Source organism: Terrapene carolina, unplaced genomic scaffold, assembly GCF_002925995.2.
Source record: "Terrapene carolina triunguis isolate 2854851 unplaced genomic scaffold, T_m_triunguis-2.0 Scaffold132, whole genome shotgun sequence".
Classification (NCBI taxonomy): domain Eukaryota; kingdom Metazoa; phylum Chordata; order Testudines; family Emydidae; genus Terrapene; species Terrapene triunguis.
The window spans coordinates 12084876-12101389 of record NW_020664483.1 but is presented as its reverse complement, the minus strand read 5'-3'; the positions used below and the strand labels follow the sequence as shown (position 1 = coordinate 12101389).

General features: G+C 42.2%; 1 protein-coding gene across 1 annotated transcript in view; it reads right to left on the bottom strand.

The window, feature by feature from the left end:
• Positions 1 to 16514, bottom strand: part of MACROD2 (mono-ADP ribosylhydrolase 2) — a 1327587-nt gene that overhangs the window by 181330 nt on the left and 1129743 nt on the right. The gene's annotated exons all lie outside the window — the stretch shown is intronic.

Sequence of the window (16514 nt, the reverse complement as noted above, 5' to 3'; positions counted from 1 at the left end):
ATAAAGGTCACAACGGGAACTGCTGGGTGCTGAGCACTTCTGAAATCTGTCCCTTATTTAGGTACCTAAATGGGAACTTCTGGAAATCTGTCCCCAACTATGTGTACCGAGTTCTTGAAAATCTGTCCCTGAGCTCTTCTGAAAATCTGGTCCCAAGTGCCTGCAAGATCCCTCCCCCCCTTTAAACAACTCAATGACAATAGACAGTGGTGGGGAGAAAAGGGGTAAGGACAATAGCAAACAATGTAAAGCTATTGTTTTGTAAAGAAAAAGAGCTATATATACTCGGTTGTTTTCTGCATTTCTTGCTAATAGTTTACAGGAATTAACAGTGAAAAAATTCAAGTTGTGTTGGGTCTAAAATGAATGATGTATTTCATACTGTGATTTAGATGGGAAATACGCAGTGTATTATATACATATGTACACAAGCACGAACAGAGCAGCCTGCATTTTAAAAACTGTTCCCATTCTGGGAGATATTACTGGTTCCAGCAGGAGTCCCCATTTTAAGTACAGGGAATACCTCTTGAGCTGGTAGAATCTCTCAAAATGGAAGAAATTGTCAGGATGTGCCCACTTCCTCCTTGGGCCAACAAATGTGGAATGACTCTCCCCACAAAATTACACAAGCTTTCATATGCTGTGTCAGGGTGTACCAATCCCACATTGGTGAGGCGAGGGTTAAGGAGTTGCTCTGGACACAGGAAGCCACACCTCCTCACCCCTGCTGGGCATGCTACGAGTGAAGGAAGGGTTCAAAAGGGAGCAAATCAGCTCAGTCGGGGACAACTGAGCAGGTGAGTAGTTGGGTGCGAGAGCCTCCTGCAGAGGAGCTGCCAAGGCTCCCAAAGGCCGAGACCAGGCCCCACGGTCAAGCCACTGCAGACCCTTCATCCACAGGGACTGAGAATGCTGAACTCTGGCAGACACCTTTCTGAAACCAAAGGAGTTGTCACTGGGTGACAGGAAACACTAATATGTGTGTGACCTAGAGGCTGAGGCCTATTGTCTACACTAGTAGACTAGGGTTTTTGCACTGTTGTTACAAAATTTATTGAGCTTAATCCAGTAATTTACCAAAGTAAGGTACACTGGTATAAGTGAAGTTTAAACAAGTTTAAAGAGCATCGATATAACTAATTTGATTTTACATTGATTTAATTACACCAGTGCAAGTTTTCTAGTATATATAAGTTCTGGAAGTACTAATGCTCAGTTCCCCATCCTGTTGGCCCAGGGAGCAAAAGACCAAGAACAGCAAGGACAGTTTACCTTACTGGCAAAAGTTGAGGAAAGAGTTACACCTAACTTTTAATTTTCAGTCTTTTTGTTGTTTCGATACGGGCCTAAGCAAGGTTTCCCATGAGGCCCTAGCTAGGAGCAACACATTGTTCTGCTACCACGGAATGAAGATCATGACTCTCAGTTAGAATTTACCTTATTGGTTACCCCTTGTTTCAGAAGGCGTAACCTGTCCCAGATCTATATCTGGGACAGGGTATTTTTCCCAATGTGCTGGCTAGCACATCTATGCTAGCATTGGAGTAATGGAACCAAAGCTTTATGAAATTCCTGTGCTGTCAAGCCCACTTGCACAGGGGATGGATGTGATGTTCTGCAGAAACTGCTCTCTTCCCCACACCATTACCCAGGATCTCGGTTGTCTCAGTTGCCCAAAAGGAATATGCCTGTGCTTCCTTCCTTCCTCCCTTCCATTGTGCAAGCCAGGCCAAAGTCTGGCCCTATGTTTGTGTTCTGTCCTTGCAGTAGTAGATCTCACCATCTGCACTCACAGTGAAAGGATGCGCTCAAACCTTTGCAAGCATTAGCAAATCTTCTGTTTCATTTTCATTCTAACAATAGAGCCACAGGCACCTGTAATACAGTCTCCCTTAACAATGCCAACATACCTAACTCAGCATCCCAGCATCCAGCTACAGACTTTGTGCTTGGAGGTAGCAGGACTCGGTGAGTTTGGTCTGTCTGAGGATTGTCTGTTTGGCTGGTTATTTGGTCTCTGTGTACAGGCTGTGTAACTGGGCCATGGGCTCCTGAGTAAGCCCTTGAAGCTTTGCTCAGTGCCTTGCTAAAGGCTGCAAGGCTCTAGACCTTGGAATTTTGATCAGCCCAACTGTTTGAAATCTCTGAGTGGTTAATGACTCCCTGGTGGTGCAGGGCAGAGCTGAGCTAAGCAGGGAAGACTTTGGTATAAAAGTTCATAGTAATAAATAGAAACCAGAAGTTAGAAATTGTAGAAAATTGATAAGGGAACCCAAGGGACACAAGGATAAATCTGTGGCCAGCAGAGTTAAGGACAATAAGAAAGAGTTCTTTAAATATATTAGGAACAAAAAGAATCCTGACAATGGTATTGGTCCATTAAAAGATGGAAATGGTAAAATTATCAATAATAAAAAGAAGCTACTGAATACTGAAATTTTTAAATCAGCAGGTACAGATAACTTGCATCCACGAGTTTTAAAAGAGCTGGCTAAGGAGCTCTCTGGACCATTAATGTTGCATTTCAATAAGACTACGGGAAGTTCCAGAAGATTGGACGAAAGCTAATATTATGCCAATTTTTAAAAAGGGTATACAGGTTGATGAGGGTAATTATAGCCCTGTCAGCGTGACTTCGATCCCAGGCAAGATAATGGAGCAGCTGATATGGGACTTGATTAATAAAATCATAAAGGAGAACAATGTAATTAATGTCAGTCAACATGGGTTTTATGGAAAATAGATCCTGTCAAAATAACTAGATATCTTTTATTTTTAATGAGATTATAAGTTTGGTTGATAGAGGTAATAGTGTTAATATAATATACTTAGACTTCTGTAAGGCATTTGACCTAGCACTGCACAACATTTAGATTACAAAACTAGAACGATATAAAATTAACATGGCGCACATTACATGGAATCAAAACTGGCTAGCTGATAGAAATGCAATTAAAAACTCGGAACCGTCATTGAGTGGGTGTGTGTAGCGAGAAGGGGTGGCTGCCCTCAGTGACGGATGCGGAGGAGACGCCACAAGCCACCTGGTGGGTGAAGCCAGGAGGACCATGCCCCAGACGCAGGAAGCAGAGGTGTGGGACAGGAAGAGAAAATGTATAAGGCCGGCCCGGCAGCTCAGTTGGGATGGAGCTGCCGAAGGAGACAGACGCGTCTTCCCTACTGCAGGAGTGGGACGCTGCAGAGAACTGCGCCTGCCCCAAGGGCCTACACGAGCTTCCCGAGACCCCTGCCACTCCCAATGCTGAGGAACTGCTACTGCTACCCTTGGCAATGTATCCTGGGGAGACTGGACGCAGGTACACCTGAGGGTGAGAGTGGGAAGTAGCCTAGGGAAACTAGACAACAGTCTGGTTAAGAGCTGGCCTGATACAAGGTCAGCGTGGTGTGGGTGGATCCCCGCTGACCTCGTGGCGGACCACTCTGTCACTGTTAGGGCCCTGGGCTGGGATGCGGTGGAGTTGGGCAGGCCTGTGTCCCTCCTGCCATCCCACCCTGGAGTGGCATACTCCCCCTCCTGAGGCCATGGGACCTGTGCTCCCTGACACCCCTGCCAGAGCCCCATAAGACCATGGGGGGTGCTCACCCCTATTGGAGCCCCATAGACCGTGCTTGGTGCTCACCCCTTCCGGAGCCCCATAGACCGTGGTTGGGGTTACAGCTCTGAAAGGCTGCAAGCCAGAGCCCTGACTGTTTGCTGCCCCACCCTGCATGAAGGCTGGGCATACAAACTACTACAGCTCTGCCTGACTGCAGGCCAGAGCTCTGATTATTATTTACTACCCCACCCTACTTAAAGACTGGGCTTATAACTTAGTACTGCTCTGTCCTGATCGCCGGCCAGAGCCCAGACTGTTTGCGGCCCATCCCTGCTTGCAGGCCGGGGCCCATCGAGTACCGCTAATCCCCCCAGTCTTTGTTTTGAGCATACTCTAGCAGACCAGACTGGGAGGAGGCAGGGCCTCCCTCAAAGGTGGACACGGAGGGATGGCTCCGCCCACCTACAGTGTGTTTCCAATGGTGTTCCACAGGGATCAGTTCTTGGCCCTATGCTATTTAACATTTTTATCGGTGACCTGGAAGAAAACAAAATAATCACTGATAAAGTTTGCAGATGACACAAAAATTGGAGAAGAGGTAAATAATGATGACAGGTCACTGGTTGAGAGCAATCTAGAACACTTGGTAAACATGGTGCAAGCAAACAATATGTGTTTTAATATGGCTACATGTAACTGTGATCATCCAGGAACAAAGAATGTAGGCCACACTTACAGGATGGGAGACTTTCTCCTGGGAAGCAGTGACTCTGAAAAGCATTTGGGGGTCATGGTGGATAATCAATTGAACATGAGCTCCCCTTGTGACACTGTGGCCCAAAAGAGCTAATACGATCCTGGTATGCATAAACAGGGGAATTTTGAGTAGGAGTAGGGATTATTTTACCTCTCTATTTGGCACTGGTGCGACCACTGCTGGAATACTGTGTCCAATTCTGGTGACCACAATTTAAGGATGTTGATAAATTGGAGAGGGTTCAGAGAAGACCCATGAGAATGATTGATTAAAGGATTAGGAGACGTGCCTTATAGTGATAGACTTAAGTACCTCAATCTATTTATCTTAAAAAAGAAGGCTAACGGGTGGGTTGATTACGTCTATAAATATATTCATGGGGAAAATATATTTAATAATGGTCTTTTCAGACTAGAAGAGAAAGGTATAACAAGCCAATGATTGGACGTTGAAGCCAGACAAATTCAGACTGGAAATAAGGCGTACATTTTTAACAGTGAGAATAATTAACCACTGGAACAATTTACCAAGGGTCATGGTGGATTCTCCATCACTGACAATTTTTAAATTAAGATTGGATGTTTCTTCTAAAAGATCTTCTCTAGGAATTATTTGGGGGAAGTTCTCTGGCCTGTTCTATACAGGAGGTCAGTCTAGGTCAGAGGTGGACAAACTACGGCCCGCGGGACCCTCCTGCCTGGCCCCTGAGCTCCTGGCCCGGGAGGCTCGCCACCGGCCCCTCCCCCGCTGTTCCCTCTCTCTGCAGGCTCAGCGCACCACGCCGCTGGCGCAATGCTCTAGGCGGCCGGGCAGTGCAGCTGCTGAGACTGGCCTGACCCGGTGCTCTGTGCTGTGCGGTGGCATGGCTGGCTCCAGTGGTGGCTCTATCCAGTTGGATAGAAGACGGGGAGTTTGGGTTGGTGGGCAGGGGTGTGGATAGGGGTCAGGGTGGTCAGAGGGTGGGGAACGGGGGGGTTGAATGGGTGCAGGGGTCCCGGGGGGCAGTCAGGAAGGAGGGGGGGGTTGGATGGGGCAGTGGGGGGCAGTCAGGGGCAAGCATTCCGGGGGTGGTCAGGGAGAAGGGGTGGGTGGATGGGGCAGGGTTCCCGGGAGGGGGCATTCAGGAATGAGAGGAGGGGTTGGATGGGGTGGAGCGGGGCAGTTAGGGGTGGAGGTTTCGGGGGCGGTCAGGGGACAGAGCGGGGGGGGGGGCATCAGGGAATGGGCGGGGTTGGATGGGGCAGGAGTCCCGAGGGGGGGCGTCAGGGCAAGAAGTGTGGGGGGGATAGGGGCTGGGCCACACTTGGCTGTTTGGGGAGGCACAGCCCCCCCTAACTGGCCCTCCATACAATTTCCGAAACCCGATGCGGCCCTCTGGCCAAAAATTTTGCCCGCCCCGGTCTAGGTGATCATAATGGTCCCTTCTGACCTTAGAGTCTATTACCATGAAAAAACGAATTACAGAAGAGCGTCTGAAAGGTGTTGCCCTCCAATGGGTCCCTATATGAATGCAAAAAGTTCTATGCAGACAGACCCCTGCAACCTTACAGATCTCAGCTGAGGTCAGTGTGGAACCCCTTGCCAGGTTGGGATCAGAAATGACACCTACACGCATACTGTGTTATTTTTCTGCTTATTTACTGTGACTTTCTTGGATCTTCACTAATTCTTTACTATCTCAGATTGATTTGTTTTTGTTATAGTAGTAAAGATCAAGCCAGGGGCAGATTTATTTAAATACTCCCATGTCACCTTTCAACAAGGTATTCAAGGCGTAGTTACCATATGGCACAACACTAAAGAATTCACTAACATTTCTTTTGTTTAAAGAGCTTACTTCGTTTGATCAGACAAATCTGTCTCATTTATCCATTGCTACCCCACATAAAATCAAACTGCTTTTCAAATCTTAAAGTCTACCTGAAACAACGTTCTTATGATAAAATAGATACTACTTTAGGTAATGTACTGTAAACTGGAAAGCATCCTCATCGTCACATTGCAGTGACTGCCATAAAGAGCTGAATTTTCGGAATGGCTAATAATATAGAAATTGTGTTTCATTGTTATTTTGGTTTGTTTTTTTGCAGTGGTTCCTCCTCATCCAGTCATCCCGCAGTTCAACAGGAAGTCTGATCAACATAGTGGTATCCCCAAAACTTTTACTTTTTGATCTTCCATTAATTAACAGCCATTCTATTAATTAATTAATTAGTGATTTCATACCACAGCTTGCTTGGAGACTGAGCCACACTCTGCTCTGTAAATCCTGCTATAAGAAGACACTCCTTGCTGTGAACGATCAACACCTTCCTCTCCAGGGACATAAGGGTGTCTTCTCAGTTTTCAGTGTTAGATAAAAATTAAACTGGGATGATAAAATCAGGCAGTTTGGAAAGCACTGCCTATCTATCTATGATACTTATATGCCCCCCCCCCGCATCAGTGTAGTCTCTGAGTGCCTCACAATCTTTAATGTATTTATTATTTCTCACAATAGTCCTATGAGGCAAGTGAAGCGTTCTATAGATGAGGAATTGAGGAACTAAGTAAGTGACTTGCCCAAAGTCACACAGGAAGTCTGTGGCAGAGAAAAGAATTGAACCCAAGCCTCCTGAGGTCCTAGCCAAGGCCTAGCTGCTGGATTATCCTTCCTCCCTGCACTATAATCAGCACAATTATAAGGGGCAATGTACAGCAGCCACTTTCTAGGTTAAAATCCTCCATTCCATGTTAGGTTCAAGGTCTCTCCATTATAATCTACAAAAGATATGTTTAAAATAAAGGATATGGGTTCATCTTTGAAATTGACCCCACATTGATAATCTGGTTGATTTTATCTAAACTGCAGGGTGGTCTAATTTACGGACACACTATAGACTTATGCAATGGCTTCTATGGTGATCTTGGTGATTAGAGGATGGGGAGGCCTGAGAAGGGGGCATGCCATTCTGCCTCCTGCAAAATTCCTTCCAGGACTACGCAGGAATGCATGCTACAATGGTAGTGCTGCCACCCTTTGAAAGGTTGCAGAATGCACTTCTCCCTATGCCAGAGATTAGAGTTGACATTTGTTGTTCCACAGCCACGGACTTCATGGGCCCTAAACCTGGGCTCTATATATAGTAAATCAGCTCAGGTATAACCGTATATAATTAAATGACAGGTAACAGAAACACAGAAAAAAAGAAAAAGCTGCGTCTCTAACAGCTCAAATGCTTCTGAATGGTAACTTTTGTCAACAGTTCAAATATGTTCATATACATAGTTCCAACACTCCTCAGTACAGCAAATACTTCATTTAGTGTTTGCCTTACAGTTTTTGATTCACTGCAGTTCTCATGGATATTTCTTATCTGCTCCAGGAGTGTTGCATTTGAATTACTGCACTACTATCCAGGTATTATTGCCAGAGGGGATAGCTTAGTGACTTATAAGTCAGGTTTGAAATATCTCAGCTCCCCAAAACCAAACATTCAAATCCTAACAGGGCTGACTCAGTCTTTCATCCCTCTGAAAAAAAAAAATTGAAAACCTGTACACTTTGGAGTCGTTCACTTGGAGACCTTAAAATGGAAGTGGTGTTCTAAAAAACAATTTTGCTTGTTTCCTTGGTCAAAATTCCCATGGCCACTAGTGTACTGCATGATACGAAACTGCTAGGGTCTTCCACCCCAAACATTGTGGTAGTTAAATAGCACTGTATGTATATTATTTAGAAAGCATTTGGTGATCCTTTCAGAATGAAAAGTGCTGCACAAACATAAAAGAAAGACTGGACAGGACCAGTACTACAGCATCATTACAGCCAACTCATTGTTAGCTAATAAATCTTTGAGGATTTGCTGCCAGATTGATACTTGGAAGCAAAATAAAATTTAGATCCCCTGTACTCTCTTTTTATGAAATTCCCAACATATTCAAGATTGTGTTTGCCTGCAGAGTTCTAGAGTCTAGCAAATACAGCGCAATCATTATCTCCACAGCCCACAGGTTTATTGAGTGGAATTTGATATAATATGTACAGGGTTCTCTCATCAATATTAACAACTAGTATCTCAGGATTATGGTCAGAAATAAAGCTCCTTAGACTGGGGTTCTTTACTCATTCAGAGAGACCTACAATATGGATATTCTTTCATCCTGAATTGTACTTCTAGAAATCCATACTCTTGTCAGTGGCCTCAGAGTTTGAGAATTAGTTTTTAATTTGCCTGTTTTGAAAGATGTTTACATCCTTTCTTCCAATGACATTAAAGTAGTCCGCATAGTTATCACATTGAATAGGGCAACTTGTTGTCAAGGTCATTCAGCCCCAAAGTGCTGATGTTTTTAAAAATCTATTTCTAGTCTTCTGAATTGCTTGAGTCTCAATGAGGGTGAGTACGTCTCATTTCACTAATCTAAGGAGGAGACGATGTTCTTTAATAGGCATCTAACCTGAATCCCTCAATGGGAGTTTCTTGTATCCTGAAGTAGGAGACTCATGCCCATCTTTTCTTCAAAACATAAACTCAAAACACCTCCAGAGTGTTCGTGTAAAGTTTCACTAAAGACTTTCCCATATTGGATCCTTTCAGAGGAATCAGAAGCTGTAACTAAGGTCACACTGGTTGTAGTATGGTCTATCCCAGGGGTAGGCAACCTATGGCACGCGTGCCAAAGGCGGCACACGAGCTGATTTTCAGTGGCACTCTCACTGCCCAGGTCCTGGCCACCAGTCCGGGGGGCTCTGCATTTTAATTTAATTTTAAATGAAGCTTCTTAAACATTTTAAAAACCTTATTTACTTTACATACAATAGTTTAGTTATATATTATAGACTTATAGAAAGAGACTTTCTGTTCTGCCTGGCCCTTATGCAGAGGATGAAAAAGGGGACATTTGCTTGTGTCCTCTTCCTTCCTGTGCACTGGTCCTAGACATGAATCTCTCCCAAAAAATGTGCTTCAAGAGGGAGTTATTAAAAGATGACACTGAGAAAGAACATAAATGTATATTATTGTAGTATTGCATTCAACTGTGAAAAAAAGATTAGTAAACATAAAGGTTTTATGCATCCTTAAGCCAACTCTGGTGTTCTAAACACACTCATAATACATCTATATGTTATAGTTCTGTCACTTAGTTTGAATCGTTAATGTCGGGATGAAGAAAGCAGTCACACTTCCTAGGTAATTACTGTATATCTATTAAAATGAAGTAAGTCTACTGAAAATGCTTGTTTATTCCATATTCATTCTGTTAATGCATATCTTTTCCTTCATTATATCTAGGAAAATGTCAAGCCGGCTATGTTGGGGAAAATCAATAATTAACTAGCTTTACAGTCATTACCTCTAATAACACCCATTCTTCCTACTTAATAACACAAATTAAATCCAGCGAATTAAAATTTACACTAACAGAGAAACAGGAGCTTGACAACTACTAACCCTCACAGTACAAATTTATTGGTGCGAAGGTCATGACATTACAGGTTGAGTTCAATGCAGAATATTTCACATACTATTTTGGGTAAAAGTGTTTGCATATTTGGGGTAGTGGAAGATGCAAGATAGAAACTAGTGAGAAACCATCTTAAACAGCACTTATAGGAAAATAATAGGCATCCCTAAATAGAGCTCAAAGAGGCTGAAATCAATTTCAAGTAACGTAAATAAATATTTTCTCTCTCATGATCCAATATAGGATACAAAATGTTAAATTTGGAAGTAGATCTAACATGAATGTAAATATATAATTAAATTACATTCATGTTAGATCCACTTACATTTATATATTGAACACTTTGTATTATATATTGAATTCAATGCATACAGGACAGGATACTAAGTGTTTTTCACAATAAAAATTAATTGAACATCTTTCTTTCTTTATCTATTAATTTAATATATAGATATTAATATCAGTTCACTGATTAAGCTGTAAGTGTAGATAAGGACAAACCATGTTGAGCACCAAGTCAGCTAAGCATTGTTAAATTGTTCTAGTTCACTTAACTATTGTTTGTAAGGCCCAGTGGGTCTCTAACCGAGGCCCGCTAGGTAGTGAAACCTCCATGCTAGGGCCCAGCAGCAGCTATAACTATCTCACACTCCATGACCCATGACCTGTGGCAGACACAGACCACAGGAAGTCCCGCCTCAAGGCGTCCAACAGGCAGCAGCCTCATGGATCCTGATTGGCTCCCCATCCTATATTAACCCAAGGGATGTTCCAGGAAGTGTCCATGCAACACTGCTGTAGCTGCCATGACCATTCCTGCTCTTGAATGCCTGGCTTAGAGCTTGGCTTGATTTGGATCTTGCCTCCTGACCCAGACCCTGATCCTTGGTATTGACTGTAACTTGACTATGAAGTCCTCTGCTACTCAGCCTTAAGTCTGACCCTGCTCTGACCCTGGGTCCTGACTGTCCTTGTCAGGATCCTGATGTTAATCTCTGTGGCTCAGCAGCAACTGTTTTGATGTTACCTGCAATGGTTCAGGTTTATAGGGAAGACAAGGTCAAAATTTCTAACACTCCAAAATATGAGGTGTTTGGAGTTTTACTTTGGGCCCATCTCTGGCTATTAATACTTTCATGAATGCTAAACTATAAAGAGATAGCTTAGTCCTAGGGTGACCAGATGTCCCATTTTTATAGGGACAGTCCCGTTTTTTGGGACTTTTTCTTATATAGGCACCTATTATCCCCCACCCCCTGCCCTGTTTTTTCATAGTTGCTATCTGGTCACCCTACTTAGTCATGGCTGTTGAGATATATATGTTTAATATTCTGGATATAAATCCCAAAACACTTTGGCCTTGTTTACACTATGGAAATTCCCCTTCCTCCAAAACCAAAACCAAACAAAAAACCCCAAACACACCACAACGTAGTAATGGCTCTGGCAGCCATTTTCAAAGTCACCTCTCTTAACATATTAGGTTCAAGCCTTCTCCCATTGTAGCAAGTGAGGAGTTCTGCCATTTAACTACATTGGGTATTAGAATTGGGCCCATTCATTGGAAACGTGATGACTCCAAAAAAAATCTTTTCTAGGTTGGTGAAAGGGCAATGCCATATCAGTTTATCAACCAGCATTACCACAATCTACATAGTCATGCAATTATCATACTCCAGGGAATAACTTTATCTCTGTAAGCCTTCACTAACACCATTGCTCATACCTGAGTAATGATGGAAGAGCCCTTGGCACGGGGAGGGGGGCGAGGATGGCTTTATGCCACTTTTGTGTTCCCCCAATCCTGGGCTGATCCTTTGGTGGACAGTTATGCTGGCTCTGGGGCGGCTCTGTGATGGGGACAGGTGGGTGTTGCACCATTGCTAATACAGCTGAGGATCTGGGCCCATGTATTTAGCTGTCCTTCCCTGTCGCTTATACCAAAGAATAGACATTTGTTCAACAGCCCCGATAAGCCACTAATGTTCACTCCTTGCCATTCAACATTAACCAACATCATACTATTCTTACTGAAAAACAAAACAAAACACACACATTTGTTGATATCTAGGGTGGAGGAAACAAATTTGTGTCAATTTTACTGAAATTGCGATACTGGGCTACATTTTACTACAGTAATTCATGTAATCATCGTAAAGATTTCTTTGAAGGTTAATAAGGAAAAGCCTTTCAAGTGAAACTGCATAGGAAACAGGGAAGCGAGACAAGACAGGTCTGCTGCCTTCTCATTGTAATTGACTTGCCACGCTCAGTGTCCCTCTGGTTGGGACTGCCACTCAGAAAATACTGCCTTGGTTAATAACTCTGGTTTTGGCAATGGAAAAGTACTTCTCTAAGTCAGGTTTCAGAGTCAGTTCTGCTGCCACTGAACCTGAGGAAAGTGTTCTGCATTAGGATAACTGACCCTTGAGATAATGGTCTTTCAGATCCTCGATATACTTTCAATATTGCAGTATTCGGGAAAGGCTAAAACGTGTGGAGTGAACTGGAGCAGAGCGAACTGTAATCATAGGCAGAAGAGAAAAAGAAATGAAAGGACCAGAGACATCTACTGTGAGAAGTACAGTATTATCTACCAACACTTAACATAACTATCATACACTGCACGGCTTAGACCTTTTTAAATGATTTTTTTCCTTGTACGCACCAATTTATTTGTAACCATACCTCCTCTCTACCCTCAAATAAAAATAATCATAAGAAAACACCACTAAAATGGGAATAGTCTTTGATTGCTATCCTATAGACTGTACGTTGAGAACACCAGCAAAATCACTGTCTCTTGACCTACATGGGAAGCTATCCTATTATTCTGAGGTAGCACAGGAAAAGAGAGAGAAAATGCTTTACCCTGAAACATTTGTGAAATAATACGGACTTGCTATGTGCAAGTGAACGTCTAGTACTTCTCTTTCAAATGCAGGTTTTTCATTTAGTGCCCTACAGTATATAAATAACAAATCCATTAAAAACACTTGAAATGAAACTGAAGTTGAATTGTTTCCATCTTTTGGATTTTGTTGCTGGATAGATGTTGACATTTTCCTTGACTGTATCTATGTTCATCTAATTCATTATTCTCACCCAGACTGTAAATTGCACATTAATTAAGGGAAAGTGGCAACAGCTTCTGAACTGGTGCCCTGATTGTATTACAAGTGGGAAATGGAATTGTACCAGTCTTTAGAAAACATTAACACTATTTGAGGTTTGTAGGCAATGAATTATCCATGAATCCTAAATTAACAACTGATAACTTAAATATCTTCTTTTTACCATGTGCCTATAAACTATTTAGAAAAGCCACATCTTCTCAGATCAGAGTTAAATTGGCATCAGCTATCTGATCCTGAAAATAAACGTACTTTTCTTTGATGTTTGATATTTGTGTCACGTTACTTTACTTACACTGTGTTACTGTGGGTCATTTCCCCCTCATTTAACTCAACAAAACAAACCCCCTTTATTTTCTGACAAAATAATCATTATTTAGTAGGATGGCAAGTATTCACTTCAAAAGAGCTCTAGCAGAAACAACCAGCGTGGTGGTCAAGATGTCTGTAGTAGCAGTGCCATATTGATAAACTGTCATACATTTGCTACATTTAGTACCTCATGGAACTGATAGGTATTTCGATTTATAGAGGTACAATAACTTTTAGAATCATGGTGTATAACTATTACTTAGTTTAAAATGATTATAGTGAAACTTAGGAATTCCTTCACTCACATGGTAAGCCTCAGTCACAGAAGAGCCATTCAATTGTTATAAAAGTAAAAGACAAAGAAAACAGTTATTTATTTAGCTTATTATTATTTATTTGCACAGTGCTGTACAAGACCTAAAACAAATGAGATTTGCCTGTCCTGTAGAAATAATAATCTAAAAGACTGATAGAGGAGAGAAGATACACTGGGAAATCCAGAGCAGGGAATAACATCAGTTATTACCTCCCAGAAGGAGAAATGCACAGCAACCACAAAATCAGTTTGCTGAGTATTTAACCAAGTCCAAGTATTGCACTTATCTGCCTTCGAAGCCAGTTTCTAAACCAGATTCATTCTGGCTCACTGGGTTATTAGTCCCCAGTGCAGATATTTCCATAGACTTAGAGACCCAGGATCTTGGCTATGGCTGACGGGAGCACAGCAAATTGAGGGTAAGTGCACAAATACCATGCACTTGTGTACTAGGCCAGTCCCTCAGCAGAGCTTAACACATGTGGAAGGCTGCTCTACGTTATGCTGGCTTTAAATGACCAGAATGGACCGATGATTGCTGGGGATCAGAAGGACATAGAGAAACTCCAGTCACACCCCCTATACTGTACAAGAGTGGGAAAGGAGCTCTCAGTGCCACCAGAGAATCTCACTTCACTGGCTGCCTATCCTGGCAGTGCAGCACAACATGGATATACTTGTATTGCATGATCTGGGCAGCTGTCTCCATCTCACTTAACTCACACCCTGGGTGGAAACAGCAGGGCTGCTTCAAGTCCTGACTGTGGTAAGGAAAAGTTTTGTTAGAGAGAGAGGCCTTCTGGTATTGAAAAGTTCCTTCCATGCCTGGAGAAAGTTGGATTCTGATCCCTTTATGTAACAGCTACTACAATCCTTATCTCTAACATCTAATATACTCAGGAGACAGACAACAAACATTCATTTTTGCCTTTGGGCTGTTTGTATGCATTTTTTCTAAATACTGTGTCACCCCTGAACAGCAATTCAGAGATCCACTTTTCAAATGAAAGTGGCAGCATTACCACTCTCTTTCCTCTCCAGTAAACCGAAAAGACTTCTAATAGGATTCTTGATTTGATCCTGCAGCTTATCAAGTTAGTCTTGTAGAATCTGTTTCCCTTCACTATCGTGGGGACCAGAAAGGCTCTATGAGCCCATTTATTTTGCTGTATGTCAGATCTCAAATCTAATTTATCTCTACAGTCCTTGGTACCAAGTTTCTAAGGCAATCAGTCTTGTAGTGAACTGGTTATATTTTTGGTCCAAAACAATATATTTTCTCTGTGATCTCCTGCATTAATACAAGCACAGCATTATTCTGCCATTTGTTGCAGTGTGGGAAAGTAAATCCTGAGTCAGTCAGTTTGCCAGTTTATGCATCATGGTTTTAACTCAGGTCTGAACTTACTACTTCTTCCTGAGCTGTTCATATTGCAGAACCACTCTTTAGCAATCCTTTCTGAATAACTCTCAATTTCAAGTGAAAGGAAATTTCTAATTGTTTTTACAATATTAAGAAAGTAATGCCAAATCTGAGTTCTCTTAGAACATGATCTGATGCTAAGCTACGCCCCCAATTAGTTTTTTAAAGAAAATAAGAAGAAAACCAGTTTTTCCAGATTTTCTCTTATCATATTAAACAAACATTTCTCACAGTTGCAGCAATACTCAGTATATAACATTAAAGCTTCCAAACATGCTGGCATTGGTAGGCTGAGGCACTTACTTGAGTGTGGGATTTCTGTCTGGCTGGCACGTGTGGTGGAAGATGAAGGATTTAAGCTGTATTTGTTTGCTGACTGACAATTAGATAGGGTATTGGTAAGAGACCGAAGGAGGAGGAGGAGCAAGACAGTTGCTCTGGATTATTCATGTTTTATAACTCCATTGCTATTTTTTTAAATAAGAATGGCCATACTGGGTCAGACCAAAGGTCCATCTAGTTCAGTATCCTGTCTTCTGACAGTGGACAGTGCCATATGTTTCAGAGGGAATGAAGAGAACAAGGCAATTATCAAGTGATCCATCCCCTGTTGTCCATTTCCAGCTTCTGGAATTCAGAGGTTTAGGGACACCCAGAATATGGGGTTGTATCCCTGACCATCTTGGCTAATAGCCATTGATGGACCTATCCTCCATGAACTTATCTAATTCTTTTTTGAGCCCAGTTATACTTTTAGCCTTCACAACATCCCCTGGCAAAGAGTTCCATGGGTTGACTGTGCACTGCGTGAAGAAATACTTCCTTGTATTTGTTTAAAACCTGCTGCCTATTAATTTCATTGGGTGACCCTGGGTTCTTGCGTTATGTGAAGGGGTAAATAACATTTCCTTAATCACCTTCTTCACACCATTCATGATTTTATAGACTTCTATTGTATCACCCCTTAGTGGTCTCTTTTCCAAGCTGAACAGTCCCAGTCTTTTTAATATCTATTTATATGGAAGCTGTTCCATACCCCTAAACATTTTTGTGGCTCTTCTCTCTATCTTTTCCAATTCTAATAGATCTTTTTTGAGATGGAGCGAACAGAACTGCACGTAGTATTTAATATGTGGGCGTACCATGGATTTATATGGCGGCATTATGATATTTTCTCTCTTATTATCTATCCCTTTCCTAATGGCTCCCAACGTTCTGTTAGTTTTTTTTTTACTGTCCTTGCACATTGAGCAGATATTTTCAGAGAACTATACACAATGACTCCAAGATTTCTTTCTTGAATGGTAACAGCTAACTTAGAACCAATAATTTTGTATAGTTGGGATTATGTTTTCCAATGTGCTTTACTTTGCAGTTATCAACATTGAATTTCATCTAACATTTTGTTGCCCAGTCACCCAGTTGTGTGAGATCCTTTTGTAACTCTCCAGAGTCTGATTCGGACTTAACGATCTTGAGTAATTTGTATTATCTGCAAATTTTGCCACTTAATTGTTCACCCCCTTTTCCAGACCATTAAAGAATATGTTGAACAGCACAGGTC